Source organism: Helianthus annuus, chromosome 4 (assembly GCF_002127325.2).
Source record: "Helianthus annuus cultivar XRQ/B chromosome 4, HanXRQr2.0-SUNRISE, whole genome shotgun sequence".
NCBI classification, from domain to species: domain Eukaryota; kingdom Viridiplantae; phylum Streptophyta; class Magnoliopsida; order Asterales; family Asteraceae; genus Helianthus; species Helianthus annuus.
In genome coordinates, this window is record NC_035436.2 from 84,128,924 (window position 1) to 84,146,563 (window position 17,640).

The following is a 17,640-nucleotide window of genomic DNA, read 5'->3' on the forward strand; positions in this document are numbered from 1 at the left end:
GCCAAAATTCTGTCTCCAGCTTTTGCAGCTCAGCTCTGGAACAATATTTTTCTCTCATTCGTTCCTTTAATTCTTCCCAAGTTAGCCCGTAGGCTGCAACGTCTCCTAGAGTTTGAACCTGAAGGTTCCACCAAGTTAGAGCTTCGTCCACAAATAGCCCTGTAGCGTAAACCACTGTCTGTTCAGGAGTGCATCGGCTCATGCGAATAGTGGACTCAGTTTTCTCTGTCCATCGTACAAATGCCACTGCACCTCCAGTACCATCATAATTGAGAGGCTTGCAGTCGAGAAATTGTTTGTACGTGCACCCTGAAACGTTGAACAGACATATTATATAAACGACAAACATGAGAATGCACGATTAGAATAGGAGATGTAACATTTAAGTTGTTATAAAAACAACTTTCTGTTACCATTTGTGGTGTTGCCACCAGATGTGCCTCCCTGACCTTGGCCGCCAGTTCCACCAGATCCGCCACTGTGTTCATTGCGGTTGGCCTCATATTGGGCGATTGCTTGCGAGATTCGCTCTTCAAGGAGCTGATTCAGTTCTGCCTGTGTAGTAGGCATAGGGTCTGAGGTGTCGCGCCTAAGGTTCCTCCGTTTCGGTGCCATAGTCTTCCACACACAAGTAACGAACGGGTTAGACAAATATTTAATAATGATAAATATTGTCGGCTAAAAAAAAATTAAATAAATAAATAAATACTAATCATCACACCATCCAACCCAACAATAATCCACAACCAATCAATCACGCATAGAATAAAGCACAATGTGCAAATAAAGAAAATATAATACTGAACTTTTATATATATATATCGACAACTTGATACATTGTTTTGTGAAGAAAACAAAAGGGCACGAGGCTACATTACCCCGGTCATGCAAGTTTATATATATATATAAAAAAGTGGCAAAATATTTTTCTCCACATTGTTCTTCAAGGTCTTCAAGTGTCGTAGCTAGTACATAGTCTTCATATATCCCACAAGAGTGAGTCTTCTAGTCCCAAGCATAAGTGTTTGCAAATAAATACCTTAAGGTAGAGGGATGGGAGAGGGGTAGGGAAGATTAGGCTACGAAGATAGGTACGCTCCTCCCCAAGCTTAAAAAATACTGCAAGAAAGGGCACTCGTCTGCTGTTAGAGCGCTAAGACGTGAGCTCTAATGAAGATATCAAAGTCAACAAGTGAGGTATGGTGTGGTGGTGATGATGGTGGTAGTGGAATAGATGGTGGAGGGTAGGCTAGTGGTGATGATGGCATTGCGTCAACATGACGCTCCATCTCCAGAGAGTCTCAACCAATAGCTGCAAGGTGGGGATCTCGTCCTCGTCATTAAATAACTCCATAATAACGGGATCAACCGTTAAGGGGATCACAACAATGGATAAGATCGCCACGAGATGCTCGCCATTGGGATGGCCAATAATGACGATGTCGTGAAACGGGGTGGTGCGGCTAAAACATTGTCCTCCACAGGGACGTCTTCCGCAAAATGCATGAACTCGTCCAAAGAGGTATCCATAAAGTCAGGGTCGTCGTAACCACCAATACTAGCAGATGAAGCTATAGTACCCCGGCAATAATAATCCGTACAACATGTATGTATATATATCAATAAATAATCTCATTATTTATTATATATATATGTATGTACAATTTTATGTTTGTCAAATATAACCACGTAAGTTGTGCGAGTCGATCTAGTTTATCAAGTCTATCCCACATAGACTAAGCCCCAATTAATGTCGCCTAAACAATGCGAGGACATTATCTATTTATTTATTTTTGAAATACGTTTTGGGTAGTGGATCTTGTGCTTTGTGTATGCAATGAAAACCATGCATTTTGTAAATCCGTTTTCATGAGAGGATCCTAGTGATTGTAGACTAGACTCGAGAAGGAATCCTGGTTCACTACAATCGAAGCTCTGATACCAACCTGTCACACCCGTGTCAAAGGCGGAAGCGCGTAGTGTGACTTGATCGGTTTCCACAGCATACGATGTAAGTAAACAAACTATATGATATAAAACATACACGATGTTCATCCATTCCATAATGTAAAGATACAAGTCATAAGTTGTTTTGTAGCAAAAGACGACATAAGTTTATAAGTTTTACAAACAAGACTTGTTCAAAATAAAGTTTTTGAAATAACGAGGTTTTGCATCCTATGTCCCGTTCGAAGACGGAATATATGGATCAAACCCTCCAAATACGGATGACATCGTCTTCATAGTAAACTTGAAACTTCATAATTTGTTGCACCAAGATCCACTTAGTTACCTGAAATACATGTAAGTTTGAAAACATCAACAAAAGTTGAGCGAGTTCATGTGTTTTAAGTTCGTAATCATCAAATGAATCTGTAAAACATTTGAAAGTTCAAGTATCGAAATCTGGTATGTAAAGCGTAAATGAACATGTTGATCATTAATGTGTAGCTAGGACATTAATATGTGTGCCGACATAGGAAGCCACCAACCCGTAAGCGATTTAGTACCGGTCCACCCGGCGAGGGTAACAAAGAAAACTCCATGTGGCCACACAAGGACCCACGAGTGGGGCTCACCCTGTACCCGATAGATCTACCCCCTTTGTTCCGTGGTCTTAAACAAGATTAATGGTGCTTTAAGTATCAGCCTATTCGCACGTGATCTACTAATTCATTTTGTTGCTTAACCATACAATAGTAACATGTATTCCCCCCCGAGAGTTGTAAAACCAAAAACGTTTAAAAGAAAAGGGGGACATGAACTCACAAATTTGCGTCCGTATGTATGCTAGCAGTTCGGGTATCCAATTAGCGCGTAATAACCTACAAGTGCTCTAACTCATTAGACACTTGGGTTTATGTTAATTTATGTACACGTTGCTCATCTTGAACATTATTGTATATGGAACCCTTGTGTATTTTAAATATGTTGACATTTGTTTCGTATGTTCGTTTTATTATATATATATATACACTTCTTGAGTTCATAATGTGTTAGAACAGGCATCGCCCTTTGTATGTATCCGTGCTTCGCACGAGTATTTATGGGTATAGCATGTATAAGTCCTTGTGTCGTACAAGTATAAGTGGACCGGGTCCAATAGCGTCTTTGTGCCGTGCACGACGCATGTTTGTTGTATGAAATATATATTCCTCAAAAATATATATCTTTAAGTTCGGTGAACGTCGTTCACATGTATACGTATGATCGGTTTGTTTTAGGTATATATTTGTTTCACAAATATATATGTATATGTATATCTTTTTAAGATATAGTTGTTAAAAATATTTATTTTTAACATTGTATATATGATAATGTACATATACGGTATTCATTGTGAGTGTACACTTTAACAAGTGTATATGAGTACATCGTTATATATTTACGTATTTTGTATGTATACGTATGCCGTATTTATACGTGTAGTATACCGTATTTATATGTGTGGTATACCGTATTAATACATGTGGTATACCATATTTATACATGTAGGTATACCGTATTTATACGTCTGGTATACTGTATTTATACGTGTAAATATACCGTATTTGTAATGTATTTTCATAATATATTTTTACTAAAAATATACATGTATTTTACATTGGGCCTAGCCCAATTTTGTGTTATTGGGCTTAGTTCACACATTTTGTTATTGGGCCTAGCTCATGTTATTATTGTATTTGGTCCTAGCCCATGTTATATGTTTTAATTGGGCTTATGTATTTGTTTATTGAAATGGGCATTTGCCCATTTAATTAGGATGTTGGGCCTAGCCCAATATTTCATGTTTTAGCCCAATATTTGTAAGTTGGCCCAATTTCTAATGTTGTTGAATTTTTGTAATATTTCATTAAGCATTGAGTAACATACTAGTAAACTATAATAATCACACTTAGTGTTATTTTTGTTATTGAGCTTTCCGATCTTTCATTGTCGTTAATATATATATGAAGTGTCTAAATTATTTTATTTTTAGACTTGTCATAACGACCGGTTAATATATATAGTTTTTCTGTCGAAGTTGTCGAGCGTCGTAGTAACCTTTCGAGGTGTCGCCAAGTCCGTTTCGTCGATAAAGCATAAGGTGTCGTCCGATGTCCGCCGTTCGAGATTCATCGTCCTATGTTTGCGCCTTGAGTTTTGGTATCACACAAGTGTATACTCTTAGTAAGCGAGAAGGTTCGCAACCGTTGTTATATTCACGAATATTCGTGAGGTTTTCGTCGTGGTGTAAGTGTATATTTTTCATGTGCATTATATGTAACATTTTTGTATGTATTCCTAAAGCTAGTACATACACGTAATATACACACTTTATGCACCAAATAAAGTATTTGAAGTTTATACATATAATTTTCTAAAAAAATTATATTTATTTGTTATACTTATAATTTTACTTCTTTTATGTTATAAAAATATCTTTTTGAGTTTATATAAACTCTTGGATGGTTAAGACTTAACCATCGTCATTAGGGTTTGTATAATCATGACTAGGGTCGTTAATCACAATTAAGTTTACTAATCGCGATTAACCATGTTAATCACCCCGGTAATCTCTTTTTAAACGCAATTAATATTTTAGAAAAATTTCGCCATAGTTTCCCCTAAACTATGGCGTTTTCCCCACGTTTTAAAACGCGTTTTTAAGCATGTTTAGCACCCTTAATCATGATCCATCCAAACCAAGTTTCATTCCATCGACTTTGCATGAAGAATCCTACTAATAATATCCTTATTTCCATGAACTTTTTGTATATTTTAAACACACTTTTAAAAATTTATAGTGTCATTTTTAGATTATATTAACAAGATCCTGAAAAAAAACATATTATTTCTTAAGAAAATTTCCATGTTGTTCTTTCTTTTAAACAACTTGTTAAGACCACCCTTTTTAACATATTCTTAGTAAAAATCATGGTCTTTAATTTCTACAAAAATCACATATATGTTGTAACTTGTTTTTAGATTGTAGTAAAGTTCATGGATCATAGGATTGATGATCTTGGTTAGATTTAAACATCAAAATGTTTAAATCTTTATTTTTGTTCTTAAACATGCAAGATCATTCATGTAAATAACCTACTTTAACATAATCAACATAAACATAAGTATCATCTAGCACAAAACAACATAATCTACACATAATATATCACATTAGTAGACTTTTTATGTGAGGTTAGAGTTTTTAAGCTTGGTTTTGTTGTAGGGTTCAAGATGATCAACTTGTACTTTAGTAAACTACATAATATAAGAAGCTTAAAATTAGAAATAGATGATCTTACAACTTTGCAAATGATTTAATGAGCTTTAGATGAAGATTAGGATGATAAGAAAGCTCCAAAATACTTCCTTATGGCTTGAACCTTCTTTGATCTTCTTGAAAGTGTATATGAATGGTTGTAATGGAAAGTTTTAATGATGAAAATGGATGGTAAAGTGGGGTGTTTGGGAGCCGTGACTTAGGGAGGAGAAGAAAGAGTTTTGGTGTGGTGTAAATGTTGTAAAATGAAAGGAATTATGAAAGGGTAATGTTATAACTTCCATTCTTGTTAATTGGTCAAAATAAATCTTTCATCCCCATACACTTGCATCATAATAATCTTGGTGATTTGAAATAGGTATGGCCGATCATGTGGAGGTATGGTAGTATTATTATTATTATTTTTTTTTACATAATAAACATGTGTGAAAATTATTAAACAAATAGATATTTTAGTCATTAGGTTAATTAGATTAATTAGGGTGTTAAAGATGATTTAGGATGTTAACTAGTCATAACTAGTTCACTAGTTTAGTGGGTATAAATTTTGGATGGTAAAAATACCGCTAGTTCGCTCGTCGGTTCGATATCGGGTGTTGTATAAAAAGTGTTATATCATACCGGGAGCGATGGTTTATAGCGTTTATTCAAGGCATTTACGACACCAAAATATCGTTAACTAGTTCGCTAGATGATTCGTGTAGGCGTTAGGGTGATCCCATTGATATCATTTACTAGTCCGTCGAATAAAAAAAAAACGGACAAGTTGTGCAAGTAGCGACGTTGTGCTCGTAGCTTGTGTTTCGGATATCCCATTGATATCTCTAAGCTTATTTAAGGTGTAAAATATTATTTACAAGTTCTACGGACATCAAAATGCCGTATTTTAGTGTTGCGGACAATTTATTTTTGTTACAGTTTTGGCGCAGATCGGACACTTTATGTTTAGGTGTTTTTTTTTTCGGAAAGTTTAATATGTTTTGGTATGTGGCGTCCCTAATTAGGGATTTTTATTTGTATTTCATCTACCAAGTGCGTTCATGCCCTTTGTCGCTCGTTCCGACAATTTTCGAAACTTGCTGGCATGAATAGTGTGTTCAGGTGAATAGTGTTTTCAGCATTTTGCCAACATATTAGCACATAGTTTGCAGTTTTCTCATGACGCAGTGAATGTTTCAATATGGTTTAGCATATTTAACAATGTCGTATGATTTTTAGACTTTGTACGACCTAATCATGCAATAATTAAATCGTAATGAACGTAATTAAACGTTAAATCAAGTGCTTAAGTTGTACGGAATTACCATTATTTTTGCCAGTTGTCACACGCACTATTTTAAAGTTGTTAAAATGTTATGTAATGGTTAAAACTCGTAATCTTACAACATGACACATAAAAGTCCACTAAAAATGCAAGTAATGATGGTTAAAAGCTTATTCGTTGTGTAAATCTTGTAGTATTTGATTTGTGTAGTTATTTGGACCCGATCTATGTTGTGGTAGCTCGGATCATCGTTTAACCCGGGTTGGTCATGATCATGGATCATGACATAAATTGTTTTGAATGTAGCAAGGGTTAAAGGATGAAACTCTACCACACACGAATCATGAACTTGTGTAAAATGATTTTACTTGTGAAATAGTGTTTAAAACTAGTAGATCTACGAATCTACAAGTGGTATTTTCAAAAGACCGAGTGTCAAAGAAACCATGTTTTCTAAAAACGGACCTTACACTAACAAGAATGATTTTTAGGACACACAAGTGTGTAAACACTTGTGTAGCACAAAGTTTCGACAAAATAACTATTTTTGTAAAAGATGACGAGAAGTTGTAAAGACGGAATTTCTCTAAAAACGAGGTTTTTACGAAATCGGATTGCTTTATATAAAGATCCACTAAATATAGTGGGATTTACTTCATATTTTTGAGTAAATCACAAGTTCATGTAATTGTTGCGATTTACATGTTTATCCACTAGTTTGATGCGTTGAATAATGTTTTGGTTAAATAAGAAAATGGTTGATTCGATTTATAAAAGAAAATGATACGCTTGAAAGCGTGGCCACCTCCAGTTACAGAGGAAACTCTGGCGAAATTTTTCCAAAAACCTAACACATAGAAATATTTTCACTATAAGTGTTAGAAATACTTGTCGACTTGTTTTCAAAATATAAGTTTCGCCATGACTTTATTTACAAAATATCGGAGGTGGGATTTTCAGAAAATTAAACGTGATAAAATATATATTTAGTAAATATATTTTTTCACAACGTTACTTGTCATTATTTGTGAAGATACATAAATATTATTTTTAAGGTAAAAATAATATTATCGAACGTTAACGAATCCAAAATAATACGAACGCTTTCACAATAAATATATAAGTTAAACCGGTAATTATTATTACCACCCGATCGTTAAAACGTAACTTACGCATTATTAAGAAAATATGACTGAACGCGTAATTTTGACAAAGTATTATTTTGGGAAAATCATATGTGTTAAAATATAATATTTTTGAGAAGAATAGTTATATTTTAGAGTTAGAAATAAAATATATTTTAAGTGAGACTTAATAATATATTTCGAACACACATGTATTAAATCCCCCATCCTTGGGAAGGAAAATGATTACCAAGTATATACTGAAAGTAAACACGAAATAGTTTTCTAACTATTTCTAAAAAACTTAAACCATAAAGCGAAGGCCCGGCCGTCCGTTTAATAGAATTAGTACATGTAGGTCGTCGCACAGCTGCTTGATTTGGAGGTATACTTGGTAGAGACGCACCACAGTGAGTTCATGTCCCCCTTTTCTCTTAACTGTTTTCAGATTTATAAACTGCGGGGGTGAAATACATGTTACTATGATTACAAGTACTTTATACATGGTATGGTTAGCGTAAGGAGGTTTACTACTTAGATCATGTGAGTGGGTAGGAGGAACATGAGGCCATTAGTCCTCATGGTAGGATCGAGGGACAGGAGCGGTAGATCTATCTAGGTGTAGTGAGCCCAGCCCCAGGCCAAACTAGAAACGGACCTCGGGGTGACTTTGTGCCCAACGCATAAATCTGCTAGGTTTGAGTCTCCCTACTTGCACTTCACACATATCAATGGCCTTGCAAACCATTGGTGATCTCAATTCCCTTATTTGCTACATACCAGGATTTTTATACTTACAAAGGTTTATTTACTCACTTACACATGAACTCGCTCAACATTATTGTTGATTTTTCAACTTACATGTATTTCAGGGAATTAAAGGATCTGGCGCGGTATGACACGTTTTCCCGCTGCACTAGTTACGAGGTCATCCGGGTTTAGGGAATGTGACTCTTTCCTGGACAAGTCACAGTCCTTAAACTGTGTTTATGTTATGTTTATGTTTGTCGAACAATGTTTATGTCGTTAGGATGTGTTCCGTCAAGACAATGTTATTGTATTTGGTTTTTAAAACTTAATCAAATGGATGATCTTGCATGGTTTTATTTCATATAGCTTTGTTATGGTTAAGCTATGGTATTAAGAAGTCACACCGAAATAACCACGCTTCCGCAAAGCCAGGGTGTGACAGCTTGCTATCAGAGCTCTGATCATAGCGAACTAGGATTCCTTCTCGAGTCTAGACTATGATCACTAGGGCTCTCACGAAAACATTTTTACTGCATACCACTTAAGTCCAGATCCAAAACGTTTTTACAAACAAATGTTGAACACATTTTATTTATTTTTTTAGGCTCAGTCTTGGAGGCTGAGGCTCGGTCTTGGAGGCCGAGGCTCGATCTAAGAGATCGAGGTAGATGGCCAGTGAGGCTAGGAAGAGCAGGCTCAGTCTTGGAGGCTGAGGCTCGGTCTTGGAGGCCAAGGCTCGATCTAAGAGATCGAGGTAGATGATAGAGCAGTCTTAGAGGCTGGGAGAATTTGGCTAGTGGGACTAGGAGTATCAGTCTAGGAGACTGGGAGGCTAGTGGGACTAGGAGAATTATTCTATTGCTTACTTGGTGACGAATGTGTTTACCTGATTGTATGACTGATTATTTGTGCATATTTGTGTTTATGTTACAGACACATGGACTCGACCGGCACTGGTGATTCAGACACCACAGGCCCTAGACCTATAGTATCAGATGACCTAGAGTCTTCAGAGCGTGAGGTTCACACATCCGACGTTACTAGCACAGACGAGGATGACTTTCAGCCCTTTGCATTACCTGATGGTGCTGATGAGCTCGCTGATGACCCTTTGGCCGGGGACCTACCTTTAGTGGAGATCCCTGCTCCCATACCCTTAGCTGTTTATCCTGCTTACGATTTGCTTCTCGACGCCGACGATGATGGCGACGTCGATCTGTATGATGATGAGCCCATACAGGATGAGGCTCAGGTCGAGGCCCTTCTTGCTGCTGGTGATCTCTTCATGATCGCAAATGCTCCCGCTGAGGAGTCAGCTGCTTACTCTCCGGTCCCAGACTCTTTCGAGTCTGTGGCCTCCGCACCTTCACACACTCGGAGCGCACAACACTTTTCACATGGTTCAGATCCTGACCAGGCATCCTCTGTTGCCCCTATTCCTAGCTTTGCTTTCGACCACGATGATGTGGAGGATTCCGATCCTATCTTTCCCCCAGGATTCGACCCAGATCAGGATATAGAGTTTATACCTATGGATCAGCCTATGGAGGATCCAGTCGACCCAGTAGACCCAGTTGATCCCATCGACCCTGAGTTTGCTTTTGAGATGGCCTTTGATGATCCCGAGCCTGCCATGGCCCCTGAGCAGGTAGCCGCTCTAGACCCTGCGTTTGAGCATGACCCAGTTCATGCTGGCGCACCCATATTTGAGCCTGTGATTGTTGACCCACCTATAGATGATCACCCTGTGGATGCTCCGTTGTTGGAGGGCGATCATGTCGTTGTTGCTGATCACGTTGATCCCCCACTTATTGCTGATGCACCTGTTGACCCCCTTGTTGCTCCCCCACCTGATCCCGTTCCACTAGAGCCCGAGCATGCACTATTCGCGACCCACATGGATCCACGAGATGAGCACGCCCAGCATGGGTGGATTCCTGCTGATGACGAGGTCCCACCTATTCCCCCTCAGCTCACTGATACCCGTCACGTTGATACCTCCTTTTCATTCCCTCAGTTTACACCTCCAGCCCGACCTGGAGAGGGTTCTTCGGCCCATTCCTTTGGGCATGTGCCGACGTCTGTTCCCTTCATGCCTCAGTTTTCAACTGTTTTACCCCCTGCTTCTCCATTTCATGTGGCACCTTTTGATCCCACCAGGGAGCCGTTTCTTTGGTCGTCGCCACCTGTCATGCCACCGACCGACCCTTACCATCCCTTCCACATGGGATACTCCATTGAGGATGTTTTGATGTCTTTTGTTGCCCAGCACGAGGCACACACGCGGCGCATTCAGGAGCTCGAGAGATCTCAGCCGCCGTGTCAGTGCCAGGGTCAGACCCACTCTCCTTTGCAGCCCTCTCGACCTTTACCACCAGACTATGTTGCACGCCTCTTTGCGTTAGAGCAGCAGGTTGCCTCTTTCTTGCGTACCCAGAGAGCCATGGAGGAGGACTGGCTCCAGTTGCGTCGTTTGTTTTACACTCACTTTCTCCCTCCTCCACCGCCATCCGTGTAGAGCTCTTCAGTACCATGCGGGTAGACGCTGGTGAGAAGACGGCGATTGCTTTTGACTGCACAGCATTTTTGGAGACTACATTATGATTCTGACTTTCGTGGACATGTATTTGATGTATTGACACTATTGTGAGATAGTTTTTGGACTGGGGTGATATAGCCCTTAGTCGATTGATGTTGTATGAAACTGTGATGTACTTGTACACTTACTATGTGGTCTCGATATATGGCAATCGCAGTATTCTCATCATAATTGATGTTTGATTGATTATTTATATTTTTATGACATGGGATGTTGTGTGATTGATATATTTGAAACATGAGATGTTATGTGCTATTACTATCATTACATACGTACGCTTTACTATGGCCTGACCGACGTAAACCCATCTTATAGAAGATGCCGCCGAGACGTCAACAACCACAAATGCCTACCAATCAGGCAGAACTCCAGCAAATCATCGCTGCTGCCATCGCACAATACGCCGCCTCTCAAGGAGGGACTAGTGGAAGCAACTCTGGCAACACTGGCAACAACAACAACAACCCACCTCATGGGTGCACCTACAAGCAGTTTCTAGACTGCAAGCCTGTCAACTTTGATGGCACTAGAGGTGCTGTCACCTTTGTCCGTTGGGCTGAGAAAACTGAATCTGTACTTCGCATGAGCAAATGTGCACTAGACCAGCAGGTCACCTATATCTCTGGGCTATTCTTGGATGGAGCCCTATCTTGGTGGAATTTGCAAGTACAGACACTTGGTGAAGCTGCTGCCTACGCGCTAACCTGGACCGAACTGAAGGAACTTATGCGCAAAAAGTACTGCTCTCGCGCTGAAATCCAACGATTGGAAACTGTGTTCTGGCATTTAAAGATGGAAGGTCCAAAGATCGCAGAATACGTTTAGAGGTTCCACGACCTGTCACATTTGGTACCCTACATGGTCACTCCAGAGTTCAAAAGGATTGAACGTTTTATTTGGGGATTAGATCCTCAAATCATAAGCATGGTGACCTCCTCCAAGCCTGCGACTATTACTGAGGCGATTGATTTGAGCGTGGCTCTCACTTAGGAGGCTATTCGCCTTAACAAGTTTGATGAAGTTGAGCCAAAGAAGAAAGAGACTCACTTCGAGTCATCAGGAGGTAGCAAACGGAAGTTCTCGAACTTCAAGCAAGGCACCAGTGGGGTGGTTAAGAAAGGAGAGACAAGCATGCCAGCTCAGGTTACAGCTAGTAGTGAGAAGAAAGGAAAAGGATACATGGGCACCCAGCCCAAGTGTAATACCTGCCAACGACACCATTCTGGCCATTGTACTGTGAAAGTATGCGAAGCTTGTGGAAAACCTGGCCACTTGAAGGATGCTTGTTGGGCCATTGTTGGCCAGGGAGGCCAAGGAGGATTCGGAAACAGAAATAATAACCGAGGCGGGAATGGAAATCGCCCATAAGGAAACAATGGAGGTAATAGGAATAGAGTCAACAATGCAAATCAAGCGGGCGCTGTGAATTGTAATCAAAGGAATAATCAAGCTGGTGGAAACGGGTAGAGATCCGGATGCTTCAACTGTGGTGATCTTGGGCACTACAAGAGGAACTGCCCAGGGTTGAACCAAGCCCGTGGAAGAGTGTTTAATATTGAAGCAAGGGAAGCGCGCCAGGATCCCAATGTCGTTACTGGTACGTTCCCTGTAAACCAACGCTATGCATCCGTTTTATTTGATACTGGCGCCGATTATAGCTTCGTGTCGTTAGAGTTTAAGAATATGCTTGGTCTAGCCGCTAGTAAGTTAGATATTCCGTACTCGGTCGAATTGGCTAATGGAAAGTTAGTAGAAGCCAATGAAGTTATCAGAGGTTGTGTGATCGAATTGGGAGAGCGTGAGTTTGCTCTGGATCTACTACCAGTTCAGTTGGGAAGCTTCGACGTGGTGGTAGGAATGGATTGGTTATCAGGCAACAAGGCTGAGATAGTTTGTCATGAAAAGGTTGTTCGTATCCCAACCGAAGATGGCGAAACAATTGTGGTTCACGGAGAGAAGCGTGATACGCCGTTAAGAATTATCAGCTGCCTCAGAGCGCGGAAGTGTTTGCAGAAGGGGTGTGCCGCCTTCCTGGCGCACATTGTGGATAAGAAAGCTGCAGAACCAAAGATCGAAGACATCCCTGTCGTGAGGGAATATCCAGAAGTCTTCCCAGAGGACTTGCCTGGACTGCCACCTCAAAGGCAAGTAGAGTTTCACATCGACTTAGTTCCAGGCGCCGCGCCTGTGGCTAGGGCACCTTATCGACTTGCCCCATCTGAGATGCAGGAATTGTCGACACAACTTCAAGAGTTGTTAGACAAGGGATTTATCCGACCAAGCTTCTCGCCTTGGGGAGCTCCAGTTTTGTTTGTCAAGAAGAAGGACGGTAGTTTTCGAATGTGCATTGACTACAGAGAGTTGAACAAGCTGACGATCAAGAATAGATACCCTCTGCCAAGGATCGATGATCTGTTTGACCAACTACAAGGCTCAAGCTTTTATTCAAAGATCGACCTTCGATCTGGATACCATCAGTTAAGGATACAGGGGGAGAGTATCCCGAAGACAGCCTTCAGAACTCGATATGGACACTACGAGTTCCTAGTTATGCCGTTTGGGTTAACAAACGCACCTGCAGTGTTCATGGATTTGATGAATAGAGTTTGCAAGCCCTACTTGGATAAGTTCGTGATTGTGTTTATCGATGACATCTTGATTTATTCAAAGACGAAGGCTGAGCACGAACAGCACCTAAGAGCTATTTTGGAGCTGCTAAAGAAAGAACAGTTGTACGCCAAGTTCTCTAAGTGCGAGTTTTGGCTACGAGAAGTACAATTCCTTGGGCACGTGGTGAATGTAGATGGAATCCACGTGGATCCCACCAAGATCGAAGCAATCAAGAATTGGGAAACGCCAAAGACGCCAACCGAGATTCGACAATTCTTAGGTTTGGCTGGCTATTATCGGAGATTCATTGAGGATTTTTCAAAAATCGCTCAACCATTGACGCTCCTCACTCAGAAGGATAAGAAGTTTGATTGGGGAATAAAACAGGAAGAAGCGTTCCAGATATTGAAAGATAAGCTTTGTAATGCGCCGATCTTATCGCTACCGGAAGGTACAGATGATTTTGTGGTATATTGCGACGCTTCGCGTCAAGGATTGGGTTGTGTGTTGATGCAACGCCAAAAGGTTATTGCTTACGCATCGCGTCAATTGAAAGTGCATGAAAAGAACTATACCACACATGACCTGGAACTTGGCGCAGTGGTTTTTGCACTAAAGATCTGGAGACACTACCTTTATGGTACGAAGTGCACAATCTTTACAGACCACAAGAGCCTACAGCACATATTCAACCAGAAGGAGCTGAATATGAGACAAAGACGATGGGTTGAGTTGTTGAATGATTACGACTGCGAGATAAAGTGTCATCCAGGGAAGGCGAATGTGGTCGCCGATGCCCTAAGTCGAAAGGAAAGGATCAAGCCCATAAGGGTTAGGGCTTTGGAGATGATTATCCAAACCGATCTTTCTTTGCGCATTCGTACCGCGCAGAAAGAAGCTCTCAAGGAAGGGAACCTTGAAGCAGAATATCTCTGTAGGATGGAGAAGTTATTGGTACCAAACGAGGAAGAAACGTTATGTTTTGAGAAAAGGATTTGGGTTCCTTTGTTTGGAGCTTTGAGGAAAGTTATCTTTGATGAAGCTCACAAATCGCGGTACTCTATCCACCCAGGAGTGGATAAGATGTACCAGGACCTTAAAGGTTACTACTGGTGGCCTAGGATGAAAGGCGATGTGGCTGTTTATGTGAGCAAGTGTTTAACATGCGCTAAAGTGAAAGCGGAATACCAGAAGCCTTCAGGACTTCTGCAACAACCAGAAATTCCCAAGTGGAAGTGGGAACAAATCTCAATGGATTTTATTACAAAGTTGCCAAGAACGCCAAGAGGCCATGACACTATTTGGGTAATAGTGGATCGATTAACGAAGTCAGCGCACTTCTTACCTATCCGAGAGAAGGATAATACGAGCAAGTTGGCTGAAATTTACATGAGAGAGATTGTTACACACCATGGAGTACCTCTCTCAATCATTTCTGACAGAGACGGAAGGTTCGTATCAAGGATTTGGCAATCCTTCCAAGAAGCTTTTGGCTCGCAATTGAATATGAGCACCGCGTTTCACCCACAGACCGACGGGCAAAGCGAACGGACGATACAGACTTTAGAAGACATGCTGAGAGCGTGTGTTATGGATTTGGGCGGTAGCTGGGATAAGCATTTGCCTTTGGTTGAATTTTCATACAACAACAGCTACCACACCAGTATTGGTGCCGCGCCATTCGAAGCTTTATATGGGCGCAGGTGCAGATCACCGCTTTGTTGGTCTGACGCAGGTGATAGACAGTTGGTTGGTCCTGATGTGGTCCAGGAAACCATAGATAAGATTGCGCAGATCCGAGATCGCATCAGTGTGGCTTGTGACCGTCAGAAAGCCTACGCGGATCGAAAAAGGAAACCTCTAGAGTTTGAGGTAGGTGATATGGTGTTGTTGAAGGTCTCACCATGGAAGGGTGTGGCACGCTTTGGGAAGCGTGGAAAGTTGAATCCGCGGTATATTGGTCCATTCAGAATTTTGGAGAGAATTGGACTAGTAGCATACAAGCTGGACTTACCTGCTGAACTGAATGGTGTTCACGATACATTTCACGAATCCAATTTGAAGAAAAGTCCAACGCCAGATACCGTTGTCATTCCTACCGACGAAATTCATGTTGACGACACGCTCCACTTCGTTGAAGAACCTGTTGAGGTTACGGATTGGAAAGTGAACAAGACCCGCCAGAGCAGTGTCAAGCTCGTCAAAGTTCGTTGGAATGCCAGACATGGTCCTGAATACACCTGGGAGCGTGAGGACCGGATGAAAGAGAAATGCCCCCACTTATTTCCCAAGAACCCTGCAACTAGAAGCAGAGCTTAAAATTTCGGGACGAAATTTTTCTAACGGGGGGAGAATGTGACAACCCTCACTAGACCAGGTATCCGTACGACTTAATTAATAATTAATTACTGCTTAATTACTGTGCTTACCTGAAATTGTGGATAAACTGCTACTGGAATGTTGATACATGTACATACTTGCATCATACTCTACTTACTGTCACTACATTATTTACATGCTGAACCTTAGTGACAAACATGATGCACAAAAGCACAGTAGCACTATAAACGGATAACCTATTGAACATGCTGATAAAGCCAGCATCAGGCAGACACTGCCTCTAAGGCCTGTATGAGCCAGAAATAGTTACTACACTAGTGGTGAGTGTAGGGATACAAGGGTTGTAGAACTGCGTCTCTAGGAATAAGTTTCAGTGATCGGATGTGCCTAAAACATACACTAAGCACAAAATTCAGCACATTAACCAAAAATTCAGCATTTGGTTAACTAATAAAGTGCCAAAACATGAGAAAAATGTTACTAGACACTTTCCAAAGTGTCGGGAATAAGTTGTGTCACTAAAATTTATATTAACGACACTTTAAAGATTTGTTTAACGCTTTAACGGATTACTATCCAACCGAACAACCGGACTATACCCGGAACATGAAAATATTGTTAATAACATTATTTATCTTTTTCTGAGCCAGTTAGGGTCCCTGAATACCCTAACATCCACTGTAATGCACAACACACTACTAACCGGGTTAATCACTTAACTTAACTAGATTAACCTAACCATTAACTAATGTTTAGTTAGAAATGACCCTCACTTGTACCATTTTGATTATAATATTCTCACATGTCCCATATCTAGTGGACACATGAACCATTGGATCATAACCTAACTTTTGTCTATAAGAACTAGAGTTTGCACATCATAATCTTTCATCACATTTCATACAACAACACTCCCTCTCTCTCTCAAAGGCTTCGGCCGAACACCCCCTATATCATTCCTCCACATTTTGATTTTGATCTTCACATTCCAAGCTCACACAAGTGTTAAGGATCACGGATAAGGATGCTTGGTGCATTCGGAAGACGAAGGACCTCACACTATTGCTTTTATCCTCTCATTTTGTGTCTAGATTCTTCCCTAGCCTCGAGCTAGTGGTAAGTTACTTGAATCACCTTCTCGCACTATTTTAAAGTTGTTAAAATGTTATGTAATGGTTAAAACTCGTAATCTTACAACATGACACATAAAAGTCCACTAAAAATGCAAGTAATGATGGTTAAAAGCTTATTCATTGTGTAAATCTTGTAGTATTTGATTTGTGTAGTTATTTGGACCCGATCTATGTTGTGGTAGCTCGGATCATCGTTTAACCCGGGTTGGTCATGATCATGGATCATGACATAAAGTTGTTTTGAATGTAGCAAGGGTTAAAGGATGAAACTCTACCACACACGACTCATGAACTTGTGTAAAATGATTTTACTTGTGAAATAGTGTTTAAAACTAGTAGATCTACGAATCTACAAGCGGTATTTTCAAAAGACCGAGTGTCAAAGAAACCATGTTTTCTAAAAACGGACCTTACACTAACAAGAATGATTTTTAGGACACACAAGTGTGTAAACACTTGTGTAGCACAAAGTTTCGACAAAATAACTATTTTTGTAAAAGCTGACGAGAAGTTGCAAAGACGGAATTTCTCTAAAAACGAGGTTTTTACGAAATCGG